The sequence below is a fragment of the Pygoscelis adeliae genome, unplaced genomic scaffold (assembly GCF_000699105.1).
Source record: "Pygoscelis adeliae isolate BGI_AS28 unplaced genomic scaffold, ASM69910v1 Scaffold175, whole genome shotgun sequence".
Taxonomy (NCBI): domain Eukaryota; kingdom Metazoa; phylum Chordata; class Aves; order Sphenisciformes; family Spheniscidae; genus Pygoscelis; species Pygoscelis adeliae.
The window spans coordinates 3,292,869-3,308,312 of NW_008824941.1; positions in this window are offsets into that span (position 1 = coordinate 3,292,869).

A 15,444-nucleotide genomic window follows, 5' to 3' on the forward strand; every position below is an offset into this window, starting at 1 on the left:
CAGCAGGAAATTATTTGTAAAGCCCCCCCTCCTAACTCCAATTTTTTCCCTTCTACCCCAAACTGAACTAGCTGTAATAGCCTTTATAAGCAAGAATAGAAAAGTATGCAATTCCTTTTGAGGAGATGCCTTTTGAAGGCTTTCCTCTCTAAATTTCCTCTCAGTAAACTCCTTATATTTTAAATTCTAGCACATGAATTCTAAAACTTAAAAAAGCTATTATATTTATTCATAAGAAATTATTCTTTCTTATTTTATACATTAAGATCTTTCAGATACTTTTCTGAAGAAAATCTTCTTGAGGTATTGTTCCTACCCATTATCCTAGTAAGTTTGTCTATGCCAGAATATTTCAGAAAACTTACGGCTGATGTCAATATATGACATTATTTGCCATATTTGCTAGTGACCCTAACTCCTGGACAGCTTCTCTCTCCCATCTTATATTTTTCTAAAGTACATTGAACTCAGAAAGATTTCAGTGGCAATGCTACTGCTTTATTTTGAAAAGCTTGTCTAGTTGCATTCAATTGTCAGGACCGGACATATCACCAGTTACACTTGCTGAAAAAACATTTGAGTCACAGCTGGTGTGCTAGAATAAGGAAGAAGAAGCTGCATATCTCCTGTGATTATAAACTTTTGTAGCAATATAAATAAGATTACTGAAACTACCAAGAGCTGGCTAATTAATTCTTTTGCATACTTTTCTTTGAAAATACTGTTGCTAATTTTTCTTCTTAGATAATAGAATATGTCCAGCATTTTCAAATCTGTAGAGTGTTTTTCTAGATCTGGAGGTAAAGTTGTTACTGTCACGGGCTGGAAAAAATCACTGTAACACTGCAATATTGTTTTGTTCTGTGTGCTGCTTCTTTTGAAAACAGTAAGAAGAACTTTAAGTATTTTCTGATGTGAATCCTCTAGGAATGGTGTTGAAACTGACTGTTTTACATATATTGGTGAATAACAGCCATGATAGCAGGCCACTAGTACTATCAGTCTAGAAGTGATAGAGAGGTCTTAGAGGTGAGGAGTTTTGCTTCTCATCTCTATGTCACCAGTCTCATTTGCTTTAAAACGTTGAAAGTTAACATTAATACCATGGTTTAGCAAAGCACATTAGTCAATATCTAAGAAGTTCTTAGCAATTTCACCAGGAAAGTTAATATTAACTGACTTCAGTGAGATTTAAACATGTAAGTGTATGCTTGTTGGATAGGAAAGCTGCCCTGGATGAAGGCTTACATGACAGGCTGAGTTATGTATGGGAGTTATGTATACATCTGAAGGATTGCTGAATCATGGCCTATTTATGTTTTCATTCCATTTGAGGTTTTAGGTTTCATTAAGACTTTGGATAGACATCTGAGCAACACCGGGACATCAGGGAGCTGAGCACAGAAGTATGACAAACTGCTGTATGTGTTTATGAAATTAAGAGAGTTAGACGAGGCACTCCTCGGTAGCAAAGAAGGTAACATATTACCATAAAAATCTCACACTTTTCAGAAAAAATAAAACAAACTACCAGATAAAAATATAAACTGACAAACATAATGAAAATATTGTGTTAAAAATAAAATATACTATCAGGACACAATTTTTTTAGTATTTTTTGAAGTAATGCTTGTGTACTTTGAACTTGGAGATATTTTGGACTGATATAAAATTTTGCATTGGTTTGTGTAAGAGCTAGGTATAACTGACATTTGCAATACTTTCCATCTTGTTCTTTCTACATAACCAGGAGGTCTAAGTCTATAAATATTTCTTACTATATAAACTATCCTTTCTATAAACGTAGTGGCTCTGGAGTATTTATATAATCCAGTCAGTTTCCTAATATGGTCAACTTTCAGTTATCCCAGTTACATCATATTTCCTTATTATACCCATATGTCTTCCATGCTGTGTCATACGATCCCTGCGATTTGTGTGGAAAAAGCTGATAGCTCTGTTTCAGTTTATTTCCACTTCCAGTTTCATCTTTCCATCTTTGAACTTCACTTTGAGTATTTTAAACTTTTACTACTAACAGTTCATCCTGATTTTTCATTACTGAGAAGTTTGTATCTTTGTCCACCTCTGTCATTTCATTAAAATAACATTTCCACTTGTTTTACAAACAGGTCTGGCATGCTTCCTCGTGTCCCACTCAGCATGGTTCCTCTGGCTGTGCAGTACTGCTTTTGCCAAAGTGTCTGCCCAAAATGATGTCAATGCCAGTTCTAGTGCAGCCATAGAACTTTTTCAGCCTTGATAATCTGCTGCAGAGTCGACAGTCTACCCAGTGCATGAATATGCACCCAACATTGCACTTCTCCATGTGTAATAAAGAAGTTCTGTAGATTTTTAAGGACCCCGAAAGGTTTCTTGGCCATTTTCCCACTCTGACACAGAACACACTTGTAACCCTCATGTCGGGTTACAGAATACATATTGGTAAGGAGAAATAAACCTATTTGACTCTGTGTACTATTGCTCTTCTCAGTGTGGATGCTTACAGAAACCTGGAGGTAAGATCTGAAGTATCAATCTTGACATGTAAGCAATCTACTAAAAATTTTTTTTAACACTAAGAGCAAAATGACAGGATTGCATGATCTAAGGAAATGAATTCCAAAGATTAGTTAGAAATCCACTAAGTTGTACAATACAGATATTACACTACTCAAATCAATTGTCTTTTAAGCAGGTGAGTACACATGATATGTCAGGACAAACCTTTCCTTTAGACAGGTGTGAAAATTAGTAATGTAAAAATTAGTAAATTAGGATGTAAAAAATCATAAACATTTGCATATACAAACTATGGTTTTAAGGCTTCTGGTGATCTAAGGGTTCAAATATCAAGATCGAAGCTGTCAGAAAAAAATAATAAAAATCGAATGTTGTCTGGAAGGTAATAGAAAGGAAAATGAGTAATGTTCTAAAAGTCGAAGAAAAATCTAAACATAGCTAACAAAAACTGGTGGGTGCAAAGTTTACAAACAGAATACATGTAAATGTGCAATTCTTTATCACCTACAGCTGAGTAAAATTTGGGAATGAGACCTGTGGCAACTTTTCTTTTGTAATTGTGGCATTTATTGTGTACAAGGTAAGTTGTGAGCCCAGACATGGCTGAACTGACTCAGGTTGCAAAATCTGTCTTCTGGAAATGCTGCAGACTGATGCAATGGGTGGCAACAGTTCTCCACTGCAATAGGATGATCCTGAAATGACAGGATTGAGCAGTTATTAATGTCCAGAACCTTCATTATCTGGAGGAAATAGGGAAATGAGAGCCTTGGTGTTGTCAGAAATGTGTGTGGATTCAGTCTTTTCCATCATGAGAAGAGAATTTTGCTTTCATTCTTTTTTGAATGTTACAGTGGTCCCTAAAAGATTTAACTGCCAAACTGCTAACTGCCTTGAATTAAATCAGATTTATTTATATAATATACCATAGACTTTGGTTCCTCAGGATTGCATCCTTTTCTGTAAATGCCACGTAAATAATATGGGTGTAAATTATCTTGCTGGGTCCAGATTGCGAGGGTCTGGACCCCTTAGTTGACTCAAGAAGGCTTGTCCAGATCTCATTCACATGCGCAACAGTATATTCACATTTCCCCATTGATTTTGAAGTACTAAAACCTGTTGTCATGGAAGTAAGCTGCAAAAACCTGAGAATGGTGTCAAAGCTTCACTCATGATGTAAAGTATTATTGAACTGGAGCATCAAAACGTGGCCCAAAGTAAATAGACATTAATAGAATATGTCTAGACTAAAAACTATGAGGAATTCAAGAGGATTATTAAATTTACTTTTTTTTTTTTTTTTTTTTAAGAGGAAACTTAGTTGTGCTTTGTGTAAAAGGATATGGAACACGCCTGGAGGAAAACAAAAATAACAAGGGAAAATTGTTTTCTCTGTATGTTTGAGGAATTTGGAACACAGAAGTGTCAGAAAGGAACCGCTGAAGTCACCACATCATAACTCACCCCTCCCCTCTGACTGCACAGCAACGTCGCTGTCAACAATAGAAAATGGAAGTAGCTTGCATGCTTAAGAAAGCTTCATTTTCTGATAACTATGCAGTCAATTTGGTGTGTCAGCACTGTGGATTTTTTCCTATTTTTCCAGTCACTGGCAGATGTGTAACACAAACAAACAACAGTATTGGAAATAATATCCACTTAGTAGTACTGTACCCTTGTGAAATAATGCATACTGTAGCACAAGCTCTGTGCAGTTAATGAGATCAGATTTATCCATGTTAATATTTGTACTGTTGCTTTTTAGGATTTTTTTTAGAAATTTACTTTAGAATGCGTGCTTTGTCTTTAGAGCTTAGCACAGATTTGTGTTAAGTGGGGAAGATTACACTGGGAATGATAGAGAATGATTTGGTCACAGCTGAAAAGGAAACACACATATTGATAAACTAAGAGCATTGGAAGAGAACTGTCATAAGAAGAACAATTTATAGTCTTGCAGAATCTTTTTATTGTGTGATCCACAAATAGGTAGGTTTGTACCAATTGTTATTTATATTTAATAGGTAGGTTACGCATAGAGTAATGACTATGTGATTTGCCAGCAGAGCTAAGGATATAAAGTGGTTCTTTGAAATGGGTATGTTTCCAAAAGGGAGAGACTTGAGAAGCATCATGTGGCCTGCCCACAGATGCCACATTTAACAGTGGAAATATATATTCAATACATTGACTACTTTAAAATTTTGTAGAGCAGGTGTTGACTCCTGCTCAGTCTTTGCTTCTTGCCCTTTTGGGCACATCTGACTCCTTGTGGCATCTCTGCAAAGGCTGCTCAGCTGCCCATTTCAGCCCTGTTTCTGTTACCTGCTACTGCCTTTAAGCCCAATTATCCTACATCCTAAGCTATAACTACCTAGGTAGAAAATTTTCAACTACTAAATTCCTTAGGAGATAAATTGCTCTTGCTGTTAAAAAAATGACCTTTCTTTGCATCCTAAACATACTGAGTTTCAGCATTCAGCCACTGGTTCATATTTTGTCTTTATTGTCTAATGAATCCTCTGAAATCATGCTAGATCTTGGGAAGGTACTGTTGCCAAGAGTCAAAGAAAATGTACAATTTCAAAATGGGATTTTAGCCAAATGAGGAACCTCCATTCAGATTTGTGATCCAAAAAACTCATTCAGTCTTCACCTTGAGATTCAGCCCCAAACTGACTGAATTGGGAAAATTTAAGCCATAAATCCATAACAGTTTTTAAATACCTATTACTATTCCTGATATTCAAGTTCCTTGGACTCCAAGGAAAACCCAGAAAAAAAGGGTAGCCGTTTTCCTGGGACAGGAATGTGGCTGTGTACCATAGCCAAGATGATGAACACAGCCAAGGTTACAGCAATTCTGGCCCTGTGCTGCTGAAAGACTTTAAAAAGCTTTCTGGCAGGAACTGAGATATTTACATAATTTTTAAACCTTTTTTTTTTTGATCATTACCTGGACTTAACTACTTAAAGGCTGTATCCAAAAAAAAGCACTTACTCATTGGTCTAGTCTTTCCTGTACATTCTCTTGGATGAATTTTAGACAGAGATTTTAAAATTCTTTTATTGTCATATAGGTTTCTACTTCTTTATATTATGCTCGTTTCTTGTACTCTGAACTAGTTCAAATGCAGTTGCCTTCTTGAACATGATATAGTACTAAATACAAAAGTAAAATATCTAAATTTTTCCCTATTCATATGGTTTAAGAATTACACTGAAAGCTGATGTTCTGCTAATTTTAACTAAGTGAACAGCATTAAGTTTCCCACCATTAATGCTTGGCTTCTCTTCCTTAGTCTTATGTAGCAATATAGAAAAAGACCCCAAGCAAACAAAACCCCAACCAATTCATAGGGGAGCACAATATTCCAAATGTGTCTTTTCACTGGACTAGTAATTATGTACTTCTTGAAATAGCTAAACTTGCAAATCCCGTGAAACTTCCAGTAAGGTTTTATCAAAATCTACTTGAAATCCTGGGGACTTTTTCTGCTGACTACAGTCGGTTTGTATTGGAGAACTGGTAAGAATATTAAATTAGATGCAAATTAAAGAAAATCACTTTGTCTTTACTTCAAATAAAGAAACATAAAACCAAATATCTTAAATAGAGACATATATATACATTATAGCAGGGGCTAAAAATATCATTACTTTACTTTAGCTGCTCTTTTTATTATTTTTAACTGCACTAAGCAGTTTTCCACAAATAATATTTATAAAGTACATTACAAAAAGGATGATGGAAAAACGGCTACAGATGAAAGAATCCAACTGGTTTTGGCTTTCCACAGGGGCACTTTACCATTTATGTGCAGCACTCCAAAACCAGAACCCTTGGAAGATCTTTCTGTGGTTCAATTCAATTACAGTTCCATCAGAAATAGTAGAGACATTAATGGAAAGATTTTCGAAGATATTTGTGAGATAGATTTCACTCCCTCCTCACATAGCAGAGACATTGTTGTCATATTTGACAGATTAACCTAGGGCCAGAATTTCCAATCTGGTGGCAGTGTTTGTGGCTGGATAATTTCTGTGAGTTAAAATGTCTCTGAAACAAAAAAAATCCTACCACCCAAAACCCAACCCAAAATCTAGATCAATGTTAGGTTGAGAAGCTGCCTTCCTTCATTCTTTTTAAGGAATCTTCCGTTATCATGTGGTGGTTTGAGGTGTCTTAGTATCGTTATACAGCAGATAGTATTCTTAAAGGAAAACTGCATTGATTTTTATTATCTTACTATTCAGGTGGTTTTGGTTTTCCTTGTTTTCTTTGTTCAAGGAAACATTTCATTCTTAATTTCAATTCAGTCTGGAGGACGATCCTTAAAAAAGGGACATCAGCCTTTAAATATATGAATAAGACTGCTGGTTTTAACTCTAATACTTTCACCAATGAATCCTGCCGATGTGTGACAGCAAGGCACTACTGGTTTTCTCTTTATATATGCAAGTCCTATGGAAGTTTGCTTACTGAAACAGAAAAGCTGAAGGCAAAGAGAAGGCTTGATGGTTCATCTTGCTGTAGCTTTTGAATGTTACCTTCAAAATGATAATGCAAATCCTTCTTTTGGTGGTGATGCCTTTGGGAAAAGTCATGGCTTACAAAGAAATATTGCAAAATCAATATTGACTGTTTTCTTCTCCTATGGTCTACTATAAACAGGAATTAATTCAGTAAGGCCCTATGTCCTATTTTATGCAAAAGGTTGAACTAGAAGTTCCTCGTAATTCCCACCAGTGTTATAATATACAATTCTATGTATTGAAATATGGAAAGAACACAACAATTAACCAGGCTCATTTTCTTTAAAGACAGAAGATATTTCCTTCTTTGGAATTCAGATTGTGTTTTTTTACTGAAGTTGTAGTAGATATATGGGATATGAGGAAGAATATAGGAAAAAAAAGAGACATCTAACTACATACTGCGAATCGTAAAAGGTAGAATCTTTTGTGTAGTCTAGGATTAATGTACGTAATGTTGATAAAACTAGGCACACTTAATTTAGCTGTGAAATATTGTTTTTTATTGAATTAATCTGCTTACCCTTTACCATATAACTTCATTCTATTATTCCTTTTGAAGAAGTACAAATGCAACAATTATCTTCTTGGTTATTTAAATACACCCAGACAATTAAATGAGATTCTCTTAAATGAGTACATGTATTTTACTTTTCAGCCAAGCAACTCCTTCACTGTCTCCTCTACTATCTCCTGTCTCCAAGCTATTATTAGTGTCATACAGCTATGTCTATGGAAGTTAAAGAATCTGTACTTTACTTAATTAGCTTGCTTTACACAGCCAGCAACCCTCAATATTGTATTCCCAGCCAGCTCTGTTTCAAAATCAGTATGCTATTCTGTGAGCCAGAGCTTTAAAATATACATGCAGTTGCTGAAGGTTGTCTAGATTGAAATGCAAAATTGGTACTGGAATAAAAGAAAAACCTTGGATCAAATATGAAGTGATTCAATCATTATATCCTTGAATGTATTTCCTGTTCAAATCTATAACTTCTCTGGGTTCTAGTCATTCCTTGTATTATTACTTCTGCCACAGTATGAGTTGTTACGTCTCTTATACTGCTGGCATCTGAAGGCATATTTAGCAGGCATTAATCTGTTTACTTGAAGACCCATAAGAGACCAGGGTCATTGGGGAAAGCCCTCAGAAGGTACAATTCCCTGTTTTAGATACTGTTTTCTCGACCAGTTCTGTTGTTGACATCTTTTCTCCAGTCACACTTGTAGGAATCAGGAGAAATCTTTAGGTCAAAAGAGTTACATCAATGTGTAAATCACATAATCAACAAGAACATCTGTCTCTTCATGTTCTCTTTGACAGGCCAGCCTCGGCACTTTTGAGACCATGTTGTGGTTCACAGTGATGCAGCCATAGTGGCTGTCAGTTTTTGTGCTGAGCATATGCACAAGAAGAGGATTGCATCCTCCTCCCTCACTCTCTGCCATCATGGAGGTAGTTTGAATTCAAAGAGCTGTGGATGGATAATGAAGGCAGTGTCCTGCCTTCTTTTGCATTCCCCTTTAGGGAAAAGATGTTCGGTATGCCATATAAATTTTATTTTCAGATCTGGCCTAGCTATGTTCTCATGACCAGTTGAACACTAAGCACATTGTAGTTTCATGTATATAATGCAATGGTGCTGTCTTGCTTTTATAAAACTTAAATTTTCTTCTATATTGTTGATTTGGCAAAATCTACAGTTGGTCTTGGTCTTGTGTTCTGCAGGATATGGGACCCATAAAAAATGCAAGTTTGCTGTAAGTTAACTATTTCCCATCCCTTCCCCAATCCATTCTAAATCTATTATAAATCAAGATTAGAAACCACCCAAACATTTCTTCCTGGGCCAAATGAGAAATGACAGGGACTGCTGAGTTTAAACACTTTTTCCTAGGTGTAAATATTACACTTGTATATATTTTTGACAATATTTCACTCAAGTCTATCTCTAAGGAGCAGCAGTAGATCTTTGAAAGTGCTATTATTGCAGTTCAGTATTTCTATTTTAACATAAAAATGTTTAAAAGTCTACAACTCAGTGTGATCTTCACTACACAGACAAAATAAAACCCATCCCTTCAGAAAAAAGAAAGACTGAATGCTTCTATTTGTGCTTCTGATTCTTTATGAATACTAATGCTCACAACCACAGATTAAATTAATCTCAGCTGCCTCAGTCACACTTGGTAAATGAATCATAAAATAGTTTCATCTTGATATGGTAAGTTGTCCTTGACAGCAAATTAAAATCTTAATAAGTGTCCTATTCAGAAAATACACACATACACATATTCTTCGTTCCTAGAAATCATGGCCAGAATGCAGATTCATTGTTTTTTGTTTAAAGAAAGCTGAGCATAATTATGTGTTATTTCTTCAAGGCCCTGTTAGGGTATACCAGGAATTTTCAGCCTTAAAGGAAAATATTTCTGGCACTGCCTGAGCATTTTGATAGGGAAAACCTCAATAACATATTGAAAGCAAAAGGAAAAGAAACCCAACAATTTTATCTTTAGATTGCGTTTAAACTAATGAAATATTGTTTTCTCAAGTGTACTGTTAGTTTTTCATTGTTTTTTTGCTGCTATTTCTAAAAGGAAGTTGACATCCTCATCTTGAACTAAAAATTGACTTTTGTAGGCCTTTGAAGACAAAGGGTTTGCTTTGTCTGTTACTGGCAAACAGGGAGGACAGTTCGCGCTACTCAAATCTAGTTATCTCATATTTGTGTAGCAGTTGGGAGAAAGGAAGAAGGAGAAAAAAAAATAGAATCTTTTATTTGTTTTGGAAAGGTGGGTAAATGAACAGCCAGAACTGTGTATGACGTCAGTCAGAGCAGTTGTGTTGACTTCCATGAGTTACGTGTATTTAGGACTGAGTTCAACATAGTGGACCAGAGTATGTAATTTTAGAAGCCATAAATGACCTCTTGTTCTCTCAAAACAACAACAACAAAATATACAATATATATAACAAGCCTTCTAGTGGAATAAAATTAAATTTAATTCTATTTGTGAATATTTTGAAATTCAAGGTTGATTTTCATAGCTGTAAAGATAATTTCTCTATTTTCCTTATTCAGTATAAGGACGATGTACAGTTTAACACAAGCTGGAATTTCTTGGTAAGAAGCTTGCTGTATTTAGATGACAGCAGGTGTTTGAGCAGCTTTCTATTTTTGCAGAACTCTTTCATCTGTCCATATACATGCATTATATTTCAACAGCAGATTTAGCGCTTTTAGGCTGCGTAGTACTAATGCCCATACAGTACCATATACAGAGTCTTTAATTACGCAGTGCAAGTCTGCAGATACAATAGTGCTTATGAATTTCTAACAAAAAGTAATTACAGCTCATTTGCAGATTATACTTTTCTACATGAAATAATCCTAGACTTTTTAATTCATTTTGTCAAACAACTAGCTCACATTCTGGACTAATGATCTGTAAAATTTCATTTGTAGTGTAAAATAACTCTAGAGATAAGATCTTTTAAAATCTTTGTAGAAGAGTTACTGGTATATATTGCTGTCATAGTATCTGCACTTTATAATGGAACCAGTGACAGTCCTTTTCAATGACAGAGCAGCAGCTGAACAAGTAGAGCAGCTGAACAGACAAGGGCAACCAAAGAAAAAAGATATATCATGGAATATGCATCATTGTTCAGACTCAGTGCAGTGTTGCCACACTTAAAGAAATCCGTAATGAAAAATAACAAGATTTTGTTAAAATAAATGAAAATGACAATTGGTTACTATCCTCAGTGGAGGTTGGGGCAACCTTAAGTCTTAGAAGATACAAAACATAAAGATAAATGTATACGAAGATTTTGTTTTCATAAGGCCTTTGTGATTCAGTTCAAGAAAGATGACCTTCTGCTTTTGGGCAGCTATACCTCTGTGACCTTTTTCATATTCACCACAAATCTTCTGAATCATAGAGTCATAGAATGGTTTGGGTTGGAAGGGACCTTAAAGATCATCTAGTTCCAACCCAGTCTGCCATGGGCAGGGACATCTTCCACTAGACCAGGTTGCTCAAAGCCCCACCCAACCTGGCCTAGAATACAACCCTAGACACAGAATGATCCATTTCTTCACGGCATTCTTTGGATTTGATTATTATAGCTTTGAGTCCTCTGTGAAGGATAGTGAATGACATGCCACCTCTATGACATACTTTAATAAAACTGTCCATAGTCATTGAGGCAGAGAAAGATGGGAATTAAAGAAAAAAAGTATTAATTACTATTAATAACTATTATTAATAACACTATTAGCTATTAATGACTATAAATACTGAGAACCCTTTCAAGATGCCAGCTTGAGTCCCTCTTTGGATTTTCTGGTCATTCTTTTTAAACTTTGGTTTCCATTTTTGAGCTGTCTGCCTTTATAGTCAACAGAAGAAAATATAATGCATACTTAACAATTAATCAATTTGGCAAATTTTAGACAACTTCTTTAAAATGACATGAACTGTCCCTTACACTCCACTGTTTATATTGTCTGGATCTCTGTTAACTGTGGAGGCAAGTTACTTTATAGACACCTCTATTTAGTCTGATTAATCACATTTTTATATCCAGTTGAATTGTAGACTCGGTAAAGTGCACATCTTCACATAGAGATTTATTAGCACATAAGCTAATCCTTGGGGGTTATACTTTTATGACTTGACTGTGGGACCCGGCTTTCTCTTCTTGAATTCACTCATCAACAGACATTCTGGCTTCTGAAGCAAATAAGGCTGAGGTTTTACAGGCAGTGGTTTTGAATAGCTTGTCAACCCTCTGAAGGGATGTGGCACAGCAGCAATGCCCATGCCAGGAGGTAGGTCTCAAGGCAGAGGTGCTAAGGGGCTGCAGTCAGGACACAGGGATGATTCTTACTATGATGCTAACTGTTGCTTTATGTCAGAGATTGAAAATTGTCTGTCTAACATGAGTTGTTAATAAAGCACCCAGAAAAAATCTGAGATTTACCAAATTTTAGAGATTGAGAAGACAGAAAAAGTCACAAATATTTGCAAATCTTTCCAAACTCATACAATTCAGTTCCCAAAAAGCAGACTTTATAAAACCAAATCATCATTTTCAATGTTTAATGAAACTCTTTCTAATTCTACCTGTAAAATTAATGGAAGTTTAGAATCAGATGTTGTTTCTGTGAATTTCATCCAAGTCTGGACAAAGCTGTTTTAAGTTTTTCTTCTGTAGCATAATTGGGCTATTACTCGTCTTACTTCCCTCTTAAACTTTGTCTCTCTCCTCACAGGACAGGCAAATCTGTTAGCCTGATGCCACAGTCATTCTCAGGCATTACTTATACAGGACAGCATCTGTCAGGAAAACATAAATCCTTTCTTTACTACCAAGAAGAAAAAAGTTGTTATCAACAAATATTTTGGTTGTGAAGTGTTCAAGGCATGTGCACTTCACAGTCCTGCAAAATAGGTCTCTTTCTTCAGTGCATATCATACATTTGCACAGCAAGGAAAACACTTCATTCTTGACTGACACACACTAAAGCAATACGGAGAGGAAATGGGCAGATATTTTAAAAGGAATTTTCAAAATTCGTTCATCCTTTAGATGGTACTACCCCCCAACGTGCAGTGCAGGTACTCATTTATAAGTCTCTGAATTGGTGGAAAAGATATTTGCAAAAACAGATTTCCTGATCTTGTGTAGTTTTCTTTCTGCATCAGCTGCGACTGTAATAGGCAGTATCTTGTGTTTATGGAAAAAAACTCTCCTTTTGAATTTAGTCAGCAATCATCACCTATATCTGCAAACATTTCTACGGTTGGAAATTTGATCTTAATGGAAATTGCTGGCAGACTTTATGTATTTTATAGGTAACCTGCTGTCTGCCTTCCCCTGGCAAGAAATCCTGAGATCAGTAACTGACAGTTATCCATTGCCTGTGCTGACTAATATTTCCTGTGCTCTGTTCTGCAGCCTGCTCTCTATGATTAAGTGACCACATATAACCATATTTGTTAATGAGTTCATAGTATTTTCCTTAGTCAGTTAGCCAAACAAATACTCCATATCTTTGAAGGCAGGGGTATGCTTTATTGCTTCCACATATGGCTCTAAAAGGATGTGATACAGAGGAACACAATGTGCCTAAGCCAACAGGAAACTTAAAAAAAGAAACGTGTACAAAGGCTCTAACAAATTTGTTTTTCTTCCCACTGAGTTTCTTGCATTATTCACTCTAGAAAAACAGGCCAGCAATTTAAACACTGAAGAAGGAGACCAAGGGGTGGGGGGACTATACATATCAGAAGAAAATTTCACAGTATAAAATACTAAGATTGTATAGACCAAACTTTCCTGCTCCGAATTTTTACCAAAATCAAAGAGAATTGTTTGGGATATGTTTAAGCTTTTAAGGAGAGGACTGACTACTTCGTAGTTTAGGCAGTGAGGCATGAAAGCTCCGTGTTTGTAAACACAGATGGTTTTCTGATAAAATACAGGGCTAAACTCTGCACCATGGACAGATTTACTCAACGTTCATTTGACCAAAATGCTTTGATTTTATATACTTGATCAGAAGGGATCCTCTACAGACAGATTTCACCTCTGTGAGTAAGAATCAGGCATCTTCATGGCATTTCTCCAGCCATCCCTTCCCTGCAAATACATCGCTCTCCCTTGCAGCAGTGCTGTAAATCACTGCAAGACAGATACCTCCAGCCTTTGGGGAATCTCCAAGTGTGTGGAAAAGATGATGGTGGAAATAGATTTCCTGGTCTTGCATGTCTTTTTTTATTTTTAAATACAGATGTCTCATGCAGTAGTTTGTTCCTAAGGAAAAATAATCTTTCTTTCTCAATTGTCTTTGACTTAAAACCATTGACAGTGTAATGGGTAAGCAGGAGTAGCAGGCTTTGACTTTTGTCTTTGTTGCGGATCTGGCAGAGTACTGTTGACAGCAAGGGGAAGGCACCCAGGAAAAGTTGCTGCGTAGGAAACCTGATTCATGCCAACACTGCCAGGTATTTTTATTGGTTGTGTATGCGGGCCAGTGAGGGGAAAGAAGTATGGAGCCAGATAAACAGTTTCTATTCTCCAGTGTCTCCATGGAGTGGAAAGCAGAGCACTACACTGAGTAATTATCACAGAATAGTCCCGTTTTATTTTCTGCAGGCTGGGAGGGTAGATTTTCTCCATGCACTTCCAGCTGTCTCCCTTGATTTTCCTAGCTGCTAGCTGAGTCACTTGGGCTTGGTGCAGTGCCGAAGATCCTGGCTTTGATTAGTTCTTGTCTAATCCTGAATCCTGGTACTTGAGCTATTCTGACATAGTATTTTATTTGTTAATGGCTCCTATCTATTAAGTGTATGCTGTTCTATCCAATATGAGAATTTTATAAAATTCTGTGTAAAAATGTGATTGTTATATTTTGCTTCTGCTTGACAGTGATGTTAAAATAGTTTTCCTTGGAATTCTGACTCACTATAGCCTGATTCAAATGGAAAACTTTGCTGCAGTTTATCACACTCAAGATAATATTAAAGCAAATAGTGTCATTACAAACATTATATACTAAATATCACTTTTGATCATGTCTTTTCATTGCACTATATTCTGTATATTTGTAATTGTTAATCACTTGTTTCTGAATTCCTGTGCTAAATCCAGATTAGCCTTTTGTGGGAAATCATATGCAAAAAGACCTGATCTTCTTATGGGTGGCAAAGCAGAACTAGGTTAAGACAGCAGAGTGAGCAAATGGGAGTCTTGCTGGCTCTAGCATGTTCTGGGTACAACTATGTTATTTAGATATTCTTATATATAGAAAGTGCTTGTGTCCAAAATTACTGCCCTCCCAAGCTGTAGAACAAATGGGTAGAGAAAAGACACTTTCTTCTGCAGAGTATTATAAGATTTTAATACTTGTTTTTCTTCTGACCTGAGAAAAGAATGCCAAGTTTCAAAACTCTGATAGGAAAAAAAAATTCAAATCAGTCAAAATTTGTCTGACAATGTTTAAAGTTTTAGCTATTTTATATTCTGAATAAATCAAATATATGATATAATAACAGTAAGTTTGGAAACAAAAAGGAAAACTATTTAACCCTCCTTTTAAAAAGGAGTTTGAAATGGAGTGTTACTTTATATAAAATTTCTCTGTTCCTCAGACACAAAAGAACAGCAGTGTTGACTCACATTACAGAATGTTTTAATTTTTAAAGAAAATTTTCAATGAATATTTTAACAGAATACTATTCTGTAAAAATTTTCAAAACCTACAATAGACATGCTAAGTAGCTTATAAAACATTCAGAATATTTTTTTCTTATCCTGAGAGGAACATCCAAGGTAAATTTTTATCCATATGCAGAGCCACTTGCATC